The sequence below is a fragment of the Mytilus edulis genome, chromosome 8 (assembly GCF_963676685.1).
Source record: "Mytilus edulis chromosome 8, xbMytEdul2.2, whole genome shotgun sequence".
Taxonomy (NCBI): Eukaryota; Metazoa; Mollusca; class Bivalvia; order Mytilida; family Mytilidae; genus Mytilus; species Mytilus edulis.
Window position 1 is genome coordinate 54,059,917 of NC_092351.1, and position 20,039 is coordinate 54,079,955.

Here is a 20,039-nt window from a genome sequence, read left to right on the forward strand (position 1 = left end):
TACTCTCAATAAAGATAAAGTGGACCAATCTGAATAAATTCAACTTTAAAAAACTATAGATAGGTGTTAATATAAGAAAGTTTTGTCATATTTTGACGCTTTTTCGTGTCAAATTTATCATGTTGTCGATTTTGTAAATTTGTGATTTTTCTCTGTTTAAAGAACAAAATGCATATTACTTCAACTTCTTGTTATAAATGGTTAAAAAATACATATCTAAGAAATTAGAAAAGAAAAAGTTATATGGGATGTTTATTTTTCTAGTAAAATCAGTTTTTGTACCCCTCACTCATTTTTCCAAAATTTCACTAAAAAAGACTGAAAAGTAATAAAACTTGAAAATTTCATTACTAAAAAATTACTTAATGGAAATACACAATTCTTTCACAGAGTTAGGTTTGATTGAGATATTTATCAAATTCATTGCTATTTTTCACTTGTATTACAACTTTTGGAGATTTTAATTAGACTGAATGAGACTGAAATCTCAGAAGAATACATCCTTAAATGCCATTTCCTTGAAAGATTCGACAGTTCGACTGTTTTTTTAAACATTGAATTTGATTTGCTGATGAAAAAGTATATGTATTTATTGAAAAAAACAACCATTTTTGTGGAATTTGAATAATGTTCAGAATTTTTAATATTGTTACATATTCTTCAGTAATGTCACGTGTAGGTATGTAAATTTATTTCATCTGCAGACGATATCACCAAGTAGGTTTCATAGTTTTTTTTCCACAAGTAAACAAAATATTGGTAGATTTTAAATGGTATAGTGTGTCAAAGTACTTCTTATGCATCTTCTTAATATGATCTATTATGGTTCTGTTGATAATATTGACAATGAAAATGGGATTTACAACTATAGACTGATGTAATTCAATCTGTTAATATCATTTACAGTAGACTAGTCATGTTGAAATAATTTGAATTTAAAAAGATTTGCGGAAACACAGTATATTAATTGTGTCAATTGCAGTTGCATTGATTAATAGTAAAGTATCCGTGTGGGAAAATTTTAAACTTCCCGTTTCAGTTCGTAATGACGTAACTGTTTTGTACACTCATGTTTATAGTGTGTAAATGAGGTATCGATATATGTTTAGTATGTTTATGAAACTTGATAAATACATATCTAATGAAACTGCATATTCGTAATTTCCGCAATGATGTGTTCAACACGAAACAGTTTACAAGAGAATACGGAATCAGCATGTCGATAATTCTTAAAGATTTCTTTATGTCATTGGAATTTTATATATTTAAAAAAATATTTATTCTAAACAGATCGGAAATACATACTTAAGAAGTCTTAGCACGGTTCTGTTATACATGAGTAACTCTTTGGAAACCATACTGATATAGGAGTGATACAAGTTTAAGGGTATTTTTCTATTTCTCTTTTTTTCTAAATACTCGAAAAATGAGAAATGAGTGCTATTTTTCTTGCAAACTAGGTGATTCAGGTACACTTTCATATCAATGTATTATTCTAGATTTTAATGAAATTTGTCCTGATATTACTTTTTATTGTTTTTCCATCGTAAAGAAAAACAAACAGGATGTTCAAACAGTTTAAGTTCCAACTGTATATATACATATTCCGTGTATCTATGCTAGCTATTTAAAACAGAATTGCAAATTAAACGATTTGCGAAAAAACGATTTGTTTTTGAAAATTAACAGAGTCGCTTTATTTTGGTAATGAGTAATAAAAACGCATTTGGTAATGAGTAATAAAAACGCATTCTTGTGGAAATGGTTTTCATTTAAATAAAGTTAACAAATTCTCGAAATTTTGTGTACAGGAAAAATGTTTGTTGTTTTTAATGGAAAGGAAACAACAGTATCTATCCCCTTTTAAATTTATAAACTTTCTTCTTTATTCATAGTTTGTGAGAGCAAACTAAGGTACATATTTTATCTTACCTCCTATACATTTCCAGGAATATGATTGGTTAAAAGCGTCCGCGTGCAAACCGTGTATATTTGATATTAGGTTAGTAGGGAGGCGGGGCTTATCTCATACACAGTTAGTAGTGGCGTTACGTCCCCTTATATTCCTTATTAGGTAAGAAGGGGGCGGGGCTTATTTCATACACGGTTAGTAATGGTGTTATGTCCCTTTATAAAAAACAAAACGGTACTGAGAAAAAATCTTAAAAGTTCTAACAGACGAAGAAATTGATGATTAAGATTGAAATAAATTCATAAAACACATTTAAACCTTACAAGTCGTTATTGTTGGCATCTGTTTTTGTAGATCAATGGAAGTATTTTCTTAGTGCTAACAGTATTGAAGACTTGCTCATTTTGAGAATCACTAGTCTCAATTTCACACGTTAAGATAGTCGGTAAGATAAATTCGTTACATAGTGTGCTAGTGACGTAATATGGTATATATGGAGTCAGTAAATTCCATATGGGGATTCGAGCTTCGCTCTCACCCCATATGGAATTTACTGACCCCATATATACCATATTAGGTCACTAGCACACTATGTAACTAATAATATCACAAATTCAAGCTCATACTTAATTTGACATTCGTTTTAAATATATTTTTAGAATATTGCAAAGTATTGGACAGTTGGCTTTGATTTTTCAACATTCTCAAAATCTCTAGTCATAAACACAATTTAAGTTGATAGACCAGTCGTTATTACTTCATAATAGATATCTTCCATGAACTAAAGCTTTATTCTGTCATGTAAACATTGTATTTAGAATGAGTAATTAGTTCAAATATCGTTGATAACTCTTTTAATGGGTAGATAAAATCTGTTTTTCGAGGATATTGAGTATATATATCCTTTATTACAATTGTAATTTCAATTTAAACTCTTTTTTTTTTCAAAAGTTTTGGTGAGTCTTAAAAGGGCTTATTCAAAATATTTTTTCAATTTTTTTACAAGGCTTACAATATTGACATGTTTAAAATTATGTCTCGCATCTTCCTTTATTGTGCTTTGTTTATATTTATGATGTATTTATGAAATTGTTTTTATCTGACATATATTCTTATTTACTCTCAAATATTGCCTATTCTAAATGTTGTGTTTGACTTGATATAGAGTAGACGCCGGATGGATGTTTGATTTAAGATTTTGTAGATTGTGATAGATCGAGCTTCTATTCATTCGATGTGTTAATAACCGTAATTTTCAAGACTACAGGTTCAACTCAATCAGACAACGTTCTTAAATTATTATAGCTATTTTTTGTTGGTCCTGTTGGTTTACAAAACTTAAATGTTTCTTTTTTTGTGTTACATTTTTGATTTTCAAATATTGAGCTTTGATAGTTAATTTGGTTTTGCTCTTGAAAATAGTTAAGGGTAAAACAAATAAACTTTTATAAGGTGTGATATTTACTGGTTAATTACCCCATGGTATACATGATTTAATTCTGTGTCTGTACACACAAAAACAATCAGAAGAATAAAATACTTTTAATTCTTGATGATGGATACTAATTTTAAACAGCTACAATATAGAGTGCTCTTTATAACCTATGGTTAACCTTCGACTTTGCCAGGAGTCTGACGCAAAAGTACCGGACTATTGAATATTGTATGTGAAAATTAAGTCTTTGTAATTATAATCAGTGGAAGAGACGTGACCTAACTATCTAACAAAATGGTCACTGATGAACTCACGAGTGAAGTTGCAATTTAGGAATAAACGGTACTAATGTATCAAAGGTCAAAACATAGGATTGTGCAGCATATTTGCATTATTAATAGTCTTGGTTTGTGAAAACGCTACTTTTATAAAGTGAAATTATACGCAAACTATCTGTAAACTAGTATAACGGAAAGAAATTTCTGCAACTCGAATTTAAATATCAAAATCAGAAGATATCATTACATGCATTATGAACTATTAAATCCTGAAACAAATCTTTCAAATATTCCATTTTTATATGACCGTCTATTGACTCCAGGTTCTTTAATGTTTTTACAGGTCAATTACTCTATGGTAGGACATCCTGGTACTTGTTAAAAGTTAGTTATATGAAACTGGTCCATATATTATTTTAAGTACAGCTCTTTGTAAGAAATTTTATCTATAATTGGCCTAGTAGAAGCAGTAAATGAATATTGCTAAAAAAAAAATTTAAGTGGGAAAATATGAGTGGTTGTCATGGTAACGGACACTCTATTTTTTGGTCGTTAAGCTTGGTAAAATCTTTCAAAAAACAGCTAAATCACCACAATTCAGAGCCTGCTTATGAATAGAATCATGCATTTTTCATTAATGTTCAAATCTAAAATTGATAGAACTTTGTTTAAGCTTCATTTTAGTGAAGATTGCATGTCAACCAAATTTGTAATTTTTTTGAAAATTTTTGCGAAAAAATGCATATTTTCAACATTTCTGAAATTGGGATTTTTTCGAAATTAACAAATTTTCTCTGGTGTCTTTCAAAAAAGTGCAAATGTGTGCAGAATAGTTAGCACTGTAGTTATGAAGTTTGGATACTACTTTACCAAATTGAATAGAAAAATGCGTGGGATTTTCCTCAGTTTTATCACCATAGCAACTGATTATTTCCTTGGAAACGGAGTTTTATTTGCAGACTATTGCAGTTTAAGAGCTTAAATGTCTTGGATTTTTTCATAACCAATAAGAAAATACATAAAAACTTTAAATTACTATCATCAAGTGTTGTTGACTTCAATTGTTACCACAGAAACACATATTAACCATAGCAACATCCACTCTAAACTGCATAAATAGAAATTTATGTAAAGAAATACATAAATAGAGGGTGTTTTTTTTTCAAATTGGAACATGACTGCATGCTTTGCTTCACTCACAGTCTTGTCTGGTTTTTTTCCTTCAGATTTTTCAATAAATGTAATATATAATGTAATATTGGGGTTAGAAGGTAAAAAAGGGGGGTTGGTTCATTTTTTTAAAGATATCATACATGAAGATTTTTGAAAAGATAACGTTTGGTCGGCGAGCCTGATTATAAATAGAATCTTTTTTTTTTCTCTCAGAAATTTCTTATATAACATCGATATAACTTGGTTTTAGCTTCAGAGCTAAGTTAAGGTACATTGTAGTTGTCATGTTTTGGGATTTTTGTCAGATTTTGGGAAACCTCAAGTTTTATTCATTTGAATTCCTTTAGAATAAATTTGTAAGGGTTCTGCGGAACCCAGTGTCTTGCCTACTGTTGCTGTAAATCGCAGGCTCAACAGAAATGAGGAAAAAAATCGGTAAAAATATTCCTCTTAATACTATCTTTTGATTGTAAGAAGCTTCTGTCCAAGTTTGATAAAAATCCAGGATAGTTTTTGAATCTAATAAAAGTTTTAAAAACTTTTACTGCAGACTGTATGTCATGTTAACTGGAAGAAAATCTAAGTCCATTTAAAAGTAAAATACGGAAAAAATGGGTTTATCTTTTTACAAAATTTACTTCTTGATACTATTTTATGATCATAAATAAGCTTCTGTCCAAGTTTGGTACAAACCTAGCATGCATAGGATAGTTTGAGAAAGTTATTAAAATTCTAAAAACTTTAACCACAGAGTAAATGTAATGTTTCCCCGCAGAAAAAAATAAATCCATTTATAAGTAAAATACGGAAAAAAATAGAATTTTATTTTTACAAAATTTACTTCTGGATACTATATTATGATCATTGGTATCTTGTAGACAGTTGTCTTATTAACAATTATACCACATCTTAAGATCAAATGGTCACTTTTAAAATTTCTTTATAGTTAACCAACAACATTCAAACTTGATCTCTGTTTTGTGGTAATAAGCATTGTGTATACATGTTTCATAAGATTTGATTGAGGCAAACTATAATTGCAAAATAGAAACCAACTTTGTGACGACTAATATTTTGACGGACATAGATTAAACCTACTACAACGCCCCCCTCCACCTCCCAAATTGCGACGCGGCCATGAAAGTGTTTATTTTAGTTTTTGCCATTGTACCTTGAATCGATCAAATGTGTGCACAACGCGTGGGACATCGGAAATTTATTCTTTTTTCACACATGGGACACTAAAGTCTTGTATTCATGAATGATTACAACTTGTTGGGACTAGAAAACATTGATAATTACAAAGAAAAATAACATTGGTATGTACTGCGCTGTTTCTAGTGTTGCATTTAATTAAATAAGACCATGTGTGGAATTTTTCTTCAAATTATTACTGTTATTAATCTTGTATTTATGCAAATATTCTCAGCTTAGTGGTTTCATTCCAAATCTCGGGATTAATGCAGTCTTTTATAAAGATTACAGAGACAGATACAGAAAATAGGGGCGTAATTCATGTAAAGGTTAAAAAAAACGTTGAGAATAGCAAAATATTTTTTTTGAAATTTGAACCTTAAACAAGATGCTCCGCAGGGAGCAGCTTTATACGACCGCAGAGTTCAAACCCTGAACATTGGGGCAAGTATGGACACAACATTCAAGCTTGATACAGCTCTGAATTTGGATTGTGATTAAATAGTTGACACAACAAAGGTTTCTGACACATAATGAATGTGGTCTCAGAACTTAAACTTAAAAGCTTTAAATTTTAAATTGGACATTACCTATTATGGTCCAATATCCAAAATCAAAATATATGGTTAGATTCAGCATATCAAAGAACCCCAAGAATTCAATTTTTTATGAAATCAAATAAAGTTCAATTTTAGACCCTTCAGACCTAAATGTGGACCAATTTGATAACCGGTCCCAAACATCAAAAATCTAAATACATGATTAGATTAAGCATATATCAAAGAACCACAAATATACAATTTTGTTGAAATCAAACAAAGTTTAAGTTTGAACCCCAATTTGGACCAACTTGAAAACTGGGCCTATAATCAAAAATATAAGTACATGTTTAGATTCAGCATATCAAAGAACCACAAGGATTCAATTTTTTTTTATATTAAACAAAGTTAAATTTTGGACCACAATTTGGACAAACTTGAAAACTGGGTCCATAATGAAAAATCCAAGTACATGTTTAGATTCAGCATAATTATCAAAGAACCCCAAGGATTCAATTTTTGTTAAAATCAAACTTAGTTTAATTTTGGACCCTTTGGACCTTAATGTAGATCAATTTGAAAACGGGACCAAAAATTAAGAATCAACATACACAGTTAGATTCGGCGTATCAAAGAACCCCAATTAATCAATTTTTGATGAAATCAAACAAAATTTAATTTTGAACCCTTTGGGCCCCTTATTCCTAAACCGTTTGGACCAAAACTCCCAAAATCAATCCCAACCTTCCTTTTATGGTCATTAACCTTGTGTTTAAATTTCATAGATTTCTATTCATTAAAACTGAAGTTAGGGTGCGAAAACCAAGAAAAATGCTTATTTGGGCCCCTCTTTGGCCCCTTATTCCTAAGCTGTTGAGACCACAACTCCCAAATTCAATCCCAACCTTCCTTTTGTGGTCATAAACCTTTTGTTTAAGTTTGATTGATTTCTATTCACTTATACTAATATTATTATGCGAAAACCAAGAATAGTGCTTATTTGGGCCCTTTTTTGGCCCCTAATTCCTGAACTGTTGGAACCAAAACTCCCTTAATCAATCCCAACCTTCCTTTTGTGGTCACAAACCTTGTGTAAAAATTTCATAGATTTCTTTTTATTTAAACTAAAGTTATAGTGCGAAAACCAAGAAAATGCTTATGTGGGCCCTTTTTGGCCACTAATTCATTTAATTCCTAAACTGTTGTGACCAACATTCCAAAAATCAATCCCAACCTTCTTTTGACACACACACACACAAAACAAGATATAATGTTATTGGAATCTTGAACGTATGAGATGTATGTAGAACAACGCATAATTAGACAATATACATATTTTGTTTTTATACTGAAATCGATAAAAAAAATAAAAAAATAATAAAAATATGAAACAAATATTATTAAAAAAAAGTGTTTGGAATTTCCCCCCTTGGGGTACCATTTTGGGGTATTTCCCTATGAGCGTAGTTTATGCGGTAAGCTTTGAAAATTTAAGGAATTAGAAAGGGAAAATGAATTTAATTAATAACATTTGATAAACATGGTATATAAATTACCAATTTGAAGACATAACAGGTTTAAATTTGTAAAAGTTTGACCATTGTTACTACACGTTGTCATGGTTGTGACGTGACGTTGTAAGTAGGCGGGGCTTATAGGTGAGTTGGGGTTATTGACGTATAAAGCTAACGTTGATACGTCTAGCTTTATCTGTATAGTAAAATAGCTGATTGCAGTATAATAAGGAATAATTCATAATTGATACAATTATTTTGCTTGATAATTTTGATATGATAATCTTGCCGGTAATAGCATAATTATTTTACCGGGATTAGCACAATTCGAACTTAACAGATGTATTCTAATTGTCTATCTCGGAGATCCTGAATTTTAATTGCGGGATAGCAGTACAACAAAGGAGTTATTAATGATATGTTTATAGCTACATGTATATCTAAAGAGGATTCCCTTATACTGGACTTCTGATATTAGCGATCAACAATTGACTATTATTATTTTTTTTTAAGTCACCACCAACTTAAAATGTGTTCAATTTGCCTGTCCGTCTATCCGTCCGTCCATCACACTTAAGTTTCAGTTTAGAAATGCTTTGACCAAATGATTCTATTATTGGTTTGTTAATATTATGTTACAGGTCAATTTTGTGATTTATGCTGGAATAACATCTTAGACGGGTGTGTGCCATAAGAAATTAAGAATTTTCTTACAATTGTTAGGGGCTTAGGGCCATATCTATCCTGCCTTGCCATAAGCCAGGTTGGCCCAGTTATTGTAAACCCTTGAAGTTCATCATCTGCTAACTTCCAAAAATTGATAATCAGATGATAAACTCGGAACAAAGTCCGACCAAATGCAATTATCTTTTTAAGTATCTACTTGTATGCAACATTTTAAAAAATCAACATACCCCCCCTACCCCCTCCCCCCTCCAACCCCAATGTTACATTATATATTACATTTATTGAACAATCTGAAGGGAAAAAACCAGACAAGACTGTGAGTGAAGCAAAGAATGAAGCCATATTCCAATTTGAAAATAAACACCCTCTATTTATGTATTTTTTTACATAAATTTCTATTTTTGCAGTTTTTAAGTGGATGTTGCTATGGATAATATGTGTTTCCGTGGTAACAATTGAAGTCAACAACATTTGACGATAGTCATTTAAAGTTTGAGTTGGCTTTTATGTATTTTCTTATTGGTTATATAACAATTCAGGACATTTAAGCTCTAAAACTGCAATATTCTGCAAATAAAAATTCTGTTTCCAAGGAAAAAATCGGTTGCTATGGTGATAAAACTAAAAAAAATCCCACGCATTTTTCTATCTAATTTGGTAAAGTAGTATCCAAACTTCATTACTTCAGTGCTTACTATTCTGTACACATTTGCACTTTTTTTAAAAACACCTGAGAAAATTTGATAATTTCGAAAAAATCCCAATTTCAGAAATGTTGAAAATATGCATATTTTCGCAAAAATTTTCAAAAAATATACAACCTTGGTTGACATGCAATCTTCACTAAAATGAAGCTTAAACCAAGTTGTATAAATATTACATATGAACATTAGTGAAAAATGCATGATTCTATTCATAATCAGGCTGTAAAATGTGGTGATTTAGCTGATTTTTTAATGATTTTACAATGCTTAACAACCCAAAAATAGTGTGTCCGTTACCATGGCAACCACTCATATTTTCACACTCAAAATTATTTTTTGAGCTTTATTCATTTATTGCGTCTATTAGTCCAATTATAGATAAAATCTGGAACCCCCCATATATCACATGTATATGGCACTCTGCCTGGTTCTTATAAAGAGCTATACTTAAAACCTGAATAGTTTCCGGTAAAAAAATTAGGTCCACGTTTTAAAAATATATCAACGTGTAACTGTTATGAATTATTTCGATAAAAAAGATTTTTCATAAACAAAAACAATATCAATTAAGAAAATCATGCACAACTTTGATTTCAGCTGCATCGTCTCAAAATTAAGACGTCAGGTATCATACCTATTCAAATAAAAATAGCAGGTAGTCCATAATTTAGCAATGTCCAAAACAATTTTTCTGTCATTATGTTTCAGTATGTACCATCATCAATTTCTATAGAGTATCTCACTCTGGCATTTTGCATTCAGAGCTCCGATATATTTTGCTTTAAATTCAGTGCTCAGCCAACCAAATCATACACAATTTGAGCGGTGTTTCTTAAAGAGAAAATATCAAAACATGTGCTTAAATACATTAAATAGAGATCAAAATTTGGGTTTGATTCCTCTCTGGATAACACTTTTAAAACACGCACATGATTGAAAGGTTCTTCTTTTCTTATAAAAGGTCAAGGCACCTTGAAATCTGATCTCAAAAGTAATTAACTGTATCGGCTTACTATTCCAAGAAACTTAACCGAGCTATCTTTTCGTCCAAAGAGATGCATCTGTTTTGATGCTTATCGAAAAGTTTATTATTGCACCAATATTTATCAGTGACAAATTCTAAAAATGATAAAATGACCAATTACCAATGCATTTCAGTAGTTGAAATAATCAAATAAAAGAATTTAAGTTTTCTTAAACTAAAAGGGAATAGTTCAATAAATAATTTACATCTATGTATAGCGATCCACACACAATACAGCTTTATCGATTATATGTACAGCAACGCTAGTACTTTGCAGTCCTTTTATAATTGCATTTCATATAAATAGATGAATATATCAAACACGTAAACAGTGCAAAAACACAAATTCTACATCAACAAAATAAGAGACTGAAATATGTTTGTCCTGTTGATACCAGTAGTTAAACTTTATGCATAACAAGTAAAATCACAAAAATACTGAACTTAGAGAAAAATCTAATCGGAAAGTCCATAATCACATGGCAAAATCAAATAACAAAACAAATAAAAAACGAATGGTACAAGAACTGTCATATTCCTGAATTGGTACAGGCATTTTCAAATGTAGAAAAGGGTGGATTAAACCTGGTTTTATGGCGCTAAACCTCTCCCTTTGATGACAGTCTCATCAAATACCGCTATATTTACAATGATGCGTGAATTAAACAGACATAAAAAAAAAAAAAAAGTCAAAATATGGGTACAGCAGTCATCATCGTGCAACAATTTTAAAAGGAATAATTTTACAGAACACAAAAACATCTATCTACAAACACATGATTCCCGTGTCTGACGTCAACAAATTTTATGCGTGACATATATTTGTCGTTCAATGTATATACAAACAATTTAAAAATTTCACATGGGCAATGTTAGCATACAGGGTTAAAAAATCTAAAGTATGTAAGAATTCATTTCAGAAATAGACCGACATTTAAAATAGTCCAAAAGTTATATAGAATTTATTAGAATCCACAAATAGTTCATTTCACTACGCGATTGAATAATTTTGACGTTTATCGTTCAACGTATTTTGTAATTCATAATATTTGTAATAGAAATATATCATAATGACATATAATAGAACAATATCATACTGACTGGATCTTTTAAAGTACAGAGTCACGTTATAAGAACCAAAGAAACACAAAAAAGTCGCATATACAAAACACACCAGCAAAAAATGAAAAAAAATACAAACACATAGACGGGATGTTTAAGTACCGAGCCACGTTAAATGGATATCAAATAAAACAATCGAACAGTAAAGGTAATATTTATAATAGAACAGAGACAAATGAAAGAACAATATATCACGTTGTGAAGATGATAAAAAAACATCAGTACACAGAATCTATACACCAAGACCATCATGTATTATTTGTGAAGTGGAAACGGAATATTTATCAACAAGGTCTTGGCACCTTCCGATGAACTTTTTTTTAGAAATAGTTATCAAAGGTACCAGAATTATTATTTAGTACGCCATACGCGCGTTTCGTCTACATAAGAATATTCAGTGACGCTCATATCAAAAGATTTATAAAATCAAACAAGAACGAAGTTGAAGAGCATTGAGTGTCAAAAATTCCAAAAAAGTGGTGCCATATACGAAATAGAAAAGGGACGAGACGTAAACATAACAATGGGCCCCTAACGAATATCTCTTTACAAAATCGCTTTATCTGTAATTATGGTTCATTTCATGTGACTGAATTAATGCTTGTAGAGTGGACTCGACGTGTCCGAATAACTGTAAAGCAATTTCAAGAATATTGATGCCTTTAGATTTAAAACTTCAATCTTTTTCATTTAAACACTGTTCTTCTAAAACAAGTTGTAAGTTATTGAAGTAATCCTGAAATTGGATGACATCATGGAGATGATAATGACATAACATTTGTAGATAATAAGCATAAACTATATATGAAATTGTTTATGCTCCATTTTCCACTTCCATTTGTAGTTCATTTGGTATAAGCCAAGAGTTAGGTAAAAAATGCATATGATCTATAAACATTTTTTCCACAGTGGTACAAAACTTATCTTTTGGAATAATTTCAGTTTGAGCAATTGGTAATGAATGTTAGACATAAAACGTAAAACGGTATATTTTTTGGGGGTACATTTCGATAAAAAGAACATGAGGATGTGTAACGCTTTACTATATTGTTTTGCTTTATAAAAAAAAACCGAAGATAACATCAGCCATCCAGATACAGCGTTATGATGAATATTCTGTAACAGAGTACAAAGACAGGAATTGTACTGTTTGTATTCGTGTTTATTACTACTTCCAGAACTGGGCAGGGGAATAAACTGCGCACATTGTCCACACAACAATGACAAGTAGTATGTATATAAGTATTTGAGCGATGATTGGTAACAGGACACTATCTGGTGTGTTAACGTTTTGTATGTGTCACCTTCAACAGCAATTGTTTCATTTACCAAAAATAATGATAAAGAATAAAATGTTTTTGCAACCTCGATAGTATGCAATGTATTAGGCTCCATTTGAACCATCCATGTTGATACACGAAAGTTAGAAAATTGATCAGAAAATAAGATACATCACCATCCGTAACTATTCAGAGCATAATAGTTTCTCTAACAGTATTTTGCGAGCTCGTCCTTCTATTTTGTTCTAAAAATGTTGTTCTCTGGAATATGGTAATGTAAACCAATTGAATAGTCAACAGAATAAATCAGTCTGTTAAAACATCGCATGAAACAATATATAAGATTTTCAGGTTTCCATATTGATTGTGGTAATTCTTCTGAAATCCAAAAAAATATTGTTTTCAAAAAATAAGAACAGGGTAAATCTTCACATTCGGTGAAGGTTTCTATTACGTCTTTCAAAAGAATTTTCGGGAGGGCATAGCATATTAGTTGAGTGTGTGTAAAAGTATTTATGAGAAATTTTTCACTAACAGAAAAAGAAATTCACCATTCTATATCCTCTTTTGGCGATCCCTTAACTCCGATTGGTACAAAAAGTACTCCGTGCTTTAAAATACTTGCTTTGACTTTATAACTTGGCCACGAGTTCCTTGATCTTATAATCCTTTGAGATGCTTGTGATATCCATGTATTACAATGTAAGCACATGGCATGGTCATGCCTTCCTTATTTCTCAGATATACATGGTCCATGAATTACAATTTCTGTTTCAATCTGAACGTCTCGTTTTTATAATGCTCCTGAGAAGTAGAGTTTTCCATTAAGTTCCTCGAGGTATTTACATAGAACTGTACGATTCGTTTCTTCTACTAACAAATGAGTGAAACCAGCTTTTACAATTTCTGTTTCCATTGACAATTACGAACAAATTGGATTATTAGGCGTTTTATTTCTTCATAAACCTCTGTGTCTTTATTTACATGCATTATATCTAAATCACTTCCTCTCATCTCAAGACCTTCTCCGAAACACTCACTTGTGATATAGATTACAATATCGTTGCTAGTTAAATTATCCCTGACTGTACTTATCAGTCTAAGTCTTTGTACATGATTCTCTGATCCAACTATGTTCTCACACATGTATCGATACAGTGCTAAAGATTTGGTTTTTGTTTCTGTAATAAATATCAAAACAAATAAAATGTTATTTATAAAAGGAAATGAAATACAACTAGTAATCTTAAATACGTTATGGTGATGTCAATTTATCTTAAAAATGGATGAGTATTGGCTATGACATTGTTGATGAATTTCAAAAAAAAAGCTTTTTACCATTACAAACGAGAGGGAAAAGATATCAAAGGGATAGTCAAACTCACAAGTCGTATGTAAACTGAACACGCTAAGGAATTAAAAAAAAAAACACTTGTAAAGCGATATACAAAGTACGACATAGACACTTGATCCGGAGCAAAGCGAACCATGCAACAAAATCACCATTGTCTGAATCTCAGATAGGTGCTGTTGTAGGCCAGTTATATCTTGCCGGCATCCATTTAATCATTTTAAAGTCGACTTTATCAATTTCTCAAAATCTACTTTATTTTGTATTGTAGCATAAGAGTGACGTTAACAAACAATTCCTTGATATATTGTTAATATAAATGTGTAAATACGCGTAACACGTAGTTTTCGGATAAAGTATGATTACTCTATCTATATAATAAGATTATATATTTATCTATTCAAAAGTTCTCCTAACTATCATATTGCCTTTCGATACTTTTTGTTTAGGAACTGCACACTTCATGTTTTCTTTGACTGTCTATGAAGTTTAAACACTAAATCTCTGAGATGTTTTTAGTTGATTTTCAAATGCTTGATTTTTTTTATTTTTCATTGTTTTTAACTTGTATCAGTAACTGCGATCGTTCTCAAATCGTACATTCGTGTTAATTTTACCTGTTGATACAAATAATCCGTAATGCTTTTTTTTTATTTTTTTTTTGAAGTTATTAAGTGTTTTATCTAGTTTCACTATTTTCAATATATACCACCTTGGATCAGTGTTCGGTAATGCGATATATTTTCATTTCTGTTCTCGTACAATGAACAACACAATTATTTATTATTTGAAAAATATGTCCGTACTCCATGTATACCTAACAATAAAATTGTTTGTATTTACCTGTGTACGTTTTATTTTGCGGCATTTTGTCCAAGATTGTTGTCGACTTTCTGATATCATTTAGCATCTCACCACTTTATTTTTAACATTTTGTATTAATGTGGGGTCGAACATCAAATTATTCGAACAGTTTATATTCACGTGCTTTTTTTTTATTGAGTTTAGTCATTCGAATTGATATTATAAAGTGTGTTGTTCATTGGTGTGAGGTTACACTATTGCTTATGTGAGGGTGGAGGGTAACGCCTATCCCATGTATACAGTTGCTTATGTTCAGTAGTGGTCGTTTGTTGATATGGTTCACAAGTGTTTCTCTTTTCTCTTTAAAAAAAAAGAAAGACCGTTTGTTTTCCTGTTTGAATTATTGTTCACTTGTTGTTTTTGAGGCACTTTAATACATAGCTTGATGTTAAATGTGAACTAAAGCTCGGTATTGAAGGCCGTATTTTGACCTATATTGGTTGACTTTCAGAAATTGAGATTTTTTCATTGGCAATCGTACCACATCACCTTATATCATTCTATTAAACAAAATCAATTGGAAACATCCCATTATATATGATCGATTCATAATGATCATGTTTGATACAAGTAAAATAGTAAAACCCGATACAAACCGAAGGGCTAAAAAATGAATAAGAGGGAACCTTTCTTCTCGTGTGAAATAAGTCGAATATATTAACAAATATGAAATCACTAGAGAAAGGAATTCTTCTGGATGTCAAAGTAGTAGTATTTTCGACTAACAATTTTATATAAAAAATTTGGTCGGAGAACAGAGATAATGACAGGTGTCGTTGACAACTAAAACGTACTGACAAACAGACTCCCAGCATATCTCTAAAAACAAGATGGGCGTGGATAAGTTAAACATGTGTGAAAGTCTCTTTTTAATGGTATCCAGTTATCCATCACATTTTTGATGATTAATAACTGCTAATCTCTGTCTCACTTCGACTACGATCAATTATTGTTAATGAATGATTCATGTAATGGCCCCATTTAGTGACTGTGGACAAATTCGAGTGTGACGGCCTATTATCGTCAACCAGTATAATGGCAATATATCTACGTTTAGCGCAGACGCAGTAATAAACCAAAAACGGCTGTTCCGCCCTACGACCAACTTATCTGTACTGCAAAATATTCTACATCGAAATACCCAGCTTACGTAGGCCAAAATTTAGATACAATATTTTTATCTCTAATCTACAACCTAAATAAACAAATCAGTCCATTTAAATTTATGTTTCATGATAAAATTTCATAAAACGAAAATTCTGCGAAATGATGTTTTTGTCTTGGCATGGACATGAAACAAGGTGACGCCACTAGTATGTTTCCATAAACAAAAAATCAAATGAAAACAGAGTTTTAAAGCTTCTTGTACGTCTCAGAACGAATAAAATTGCATTGGAAGAAAATATAGAAGTGAAAAAGGCGATTAAAAAATAACTAATCACTGAATTTTATGATACTACAAATATTATCAAAATTGGGTAAAATGGAACTATTTCAATATAATTACATTATGGTGCAATTATTTTTAATTTCAGCGCGAGTGGAAGTAAAGGATAATGTGAATTATAGTTGAATGGTAATAATCATGTTCTATTGACGTAATAAAAAAAATAGACGACATTTAAAAAGTGGCAGTTGATGTTTAAGTACATTTACTTACTTCAATAGACATTTTAGTCGGCTTATGATATGCTTTTCGGTTGAAACAAGGTATACTGTAAAACTACCATGCTATAGCTGTGACACACACCCATTTAAGGTAAACGCAACGTTTATTAGTACTACGGTACATTGCTTAACCCCTCAGTATGAAAACATACTTTCTTCGTTATACATTTTGCTCTTACATGTATTTGTGATACTATTTTATTATCTATTTTATTTATCAAGTAATATTTATCGATAAACAACCAGTTTGACCGATTTTTAAGCTTTCATCATTCATTTTTTTCCTTTTCTCACATGAATTATGTACTTGTATAGTTGTATGAGATGGTTTTCCTTTATTCAATATCTAGGCCAAAAAAAAAGAAAGAAATTAAGTATACGTTCAAAGAACAATACTAGAACTAGTACATAGAGAAAAATGCCTCCTCAACAAAAAAAATCTTAAGTGCTTACCCTTCCGAAGCAAATGAGATTATTTCCAGTTGTTATGGGATTAAGGCTGCTCAGTATTTCGTTTTCTATGTTTCTTAGGTGAATTGTTTTTGAATCAACTCATCATAGATATCAGGACTAAATTTTATATATACGCATGACGCGCGTATCGTCTACAAAAGACTCATCAGTGACGCTCGAATCCAAAAAAGTTGGATAGACGGTTTTAAGACTTTAACTGTTTTTTTCAGCAATGTGATCGTTCGAATGATTTTGACTATCTCTTTGTGATAAGCCGCTTCTCTTATTTGAGATACATAATAATATAATCACAGGAAACCGAATGGTCTTCTCATTGCTCATGTTGGAGTCTGTGTTCATTCTTTGACATTTCTTTTGATTTAAATTACTTAAAGACCAAACTCCTCCTGGTTTAACATTTCTTGTTTGTTTTTGTTTATTTAGATTCATTAAATAATATGTGTTACCATTACTGTTTTATACTTCCTTTGGAAAACTGGTCTATTTATCAATTTAAAAAATAGATGAAATATTCCATGTCCATTTCAGAAACTTACAAAATAGTCACGAGTTCGAGATTCTAGCTGCTAAAATAGCGTGTCTGTAAATTAGCATGTCTGTAAAACTGAATCGCGATATACCAAAAGGACATTCAAACTAATAGGTCGAAAAAAAACTGACGACGATATAGGTTTAAAAATAAACAACAGATAAATAACAAAACACAAAACATAACATTGAACACAACATACTGAGTAATAGAAACACTCTCGGTTTGAATCGAGCGTCACTGATGATTCTGTTATAGACGAAAACGCGTCTGAGGTGAATATTAAATTTCAATGATGAGTTAATTTACAACCACTTGGTCGATGCCGTTGTATTGCTGGTGGAGTTTTAATTCTCTGAGGGTATCAGTAGCCCAGTAGTCAGCACTTTTGTTTTGACTTGAGTTATCATTGATATGTTCATAATTATAACTTAACTATATTAACAAAACTTTGAATTTTAAGAAAAAAAGTAAGGCTTTTCTACCTCAGGAATATATTACCTTAGCTGTATTTGGCAAAACTTTCAGGATTTTATGGTCCTCAATGCTCTTCAACTTCTTACTTCATTTGGCCTTTCTGACATTTTGTTATTCGAGCGTCACTGATGAGTCTTTTATAGACGAAACGCGGATCTGACGTTAATATAAAATTTCAATCCTTATTTTATTTACTGGCTAACATTTAGCAAAAAGAAATATAGATCTGATCACTATAAATATTGCACATGTTGCAATAATATATTAATCTAAATCACTATGAAAGCAAACAACTATGTCAACAAAGAAATACAAAAGAGGGACGAAAGATACCAAAGGGACAGTCAAACTCATAAATCGAAAAATTAACTGACAACGCCATGGCTAAAAATGAAAAAGACAAACAGACAAACAATAGTACATGTACACATGACACAACATAGAGTGAAGGGGATTGTAGTTACGACGTAAGGAACATATCCGATATCATTTGTGAAACGGTTATTCCAAAAAAGAAAACAAAGACATACAAACAGACCTATACAAAAAGCATAAAAGCAAAAGTCAAGAATTCAATTTTGGGGGAAATTTTGTTTTCTAATGGATGTTGGCAGGATTGTCGCTCTTAGGGCTAATTGAAGTTTTCAAAAGCTATAGTTATAGATTATATTCTTTTTCTGATGAAAGAGTCAACTGTGGTGTTGATCCATATTTCCAACTTTTTGCCATTTCCAGTTTTTCTTTTCGTAACAGAAAGTGATTTTTTCTTGTTCTGCAGTAGTTTAGAATTCTTTGTGTTGTTTTTCTTTTATTGAAATTAAAATCATGTGATTCCTATGTGTTGTTGATTTAATTGCAGTTGTGATTCGAGCTTTTTAACTTTCTATAGTATCCATCAACATGTTATTCTGAAGTTATAAAAACAAGAAGAACTCCTTAACCTACTTAACACAGTCTACATTATATATTACAATCGTGACTTATTCATTTTACATAATACCGGCTTGCTCTAGAAAGAGTACCTCAAAAGTAATTGTATTTTTAATAACATTTCCCTAATTTTTTCGGGTCTTCCACCAATTGACGGTTGGGTAGAATACATGTACGTTGTGAAGGAAATCAAGATAAAAAAAGAAAACAATGATGATGAAGCTACTTTTCAAAATTTTACTATATACAAAATAGTACATTAATGCGCCCTCATTAATTATTAATTAAACACACTAGCCTGAATGTCTGTAAAATGTAGTTAAATGTAAGTCCTTAGCAATAAGTTAGTCCATTTATTATAGCAAGTATGATGAAAACAATGTTTTTGTAATAGGGCTACGTGTTGAAGACCGTATCTTGATCTTTAACATGTATAATGGGTATCTTTAAAATTGTGATTTTGATGGAGAGTTGTCTTATTGGCACTCATACCACATCTTCTTACATCTAACTAATAACAAACCCTTTGGACACTGCCCCTTTCTAAAATTTGAACTTATAAAGAAACTCCAGTTGCATTACTCCCTCCGGCAAAGTTGACCTGAGATGGCTATACTTCTTATTGTTGGGAAACTATTTGTTTTTGGGCAATCCTGTATGTAAATAAAGAAAAGCGTTTTGAACACATGATATTTGTAATGTATTGTGTATTTTTTCTACAGCACTGGGTCGATACCTTTGCTGGTGAACTTTCAGTCTTTGAGAGTATTATCAATTATGTTGTTAATGATAATAGGTAATCATATCATTAATAACAATTCTTTTTTTAAATTGTCTGTTTATAAATTGATTACATAAGTTTCAACACCTTCAGACATTAACTG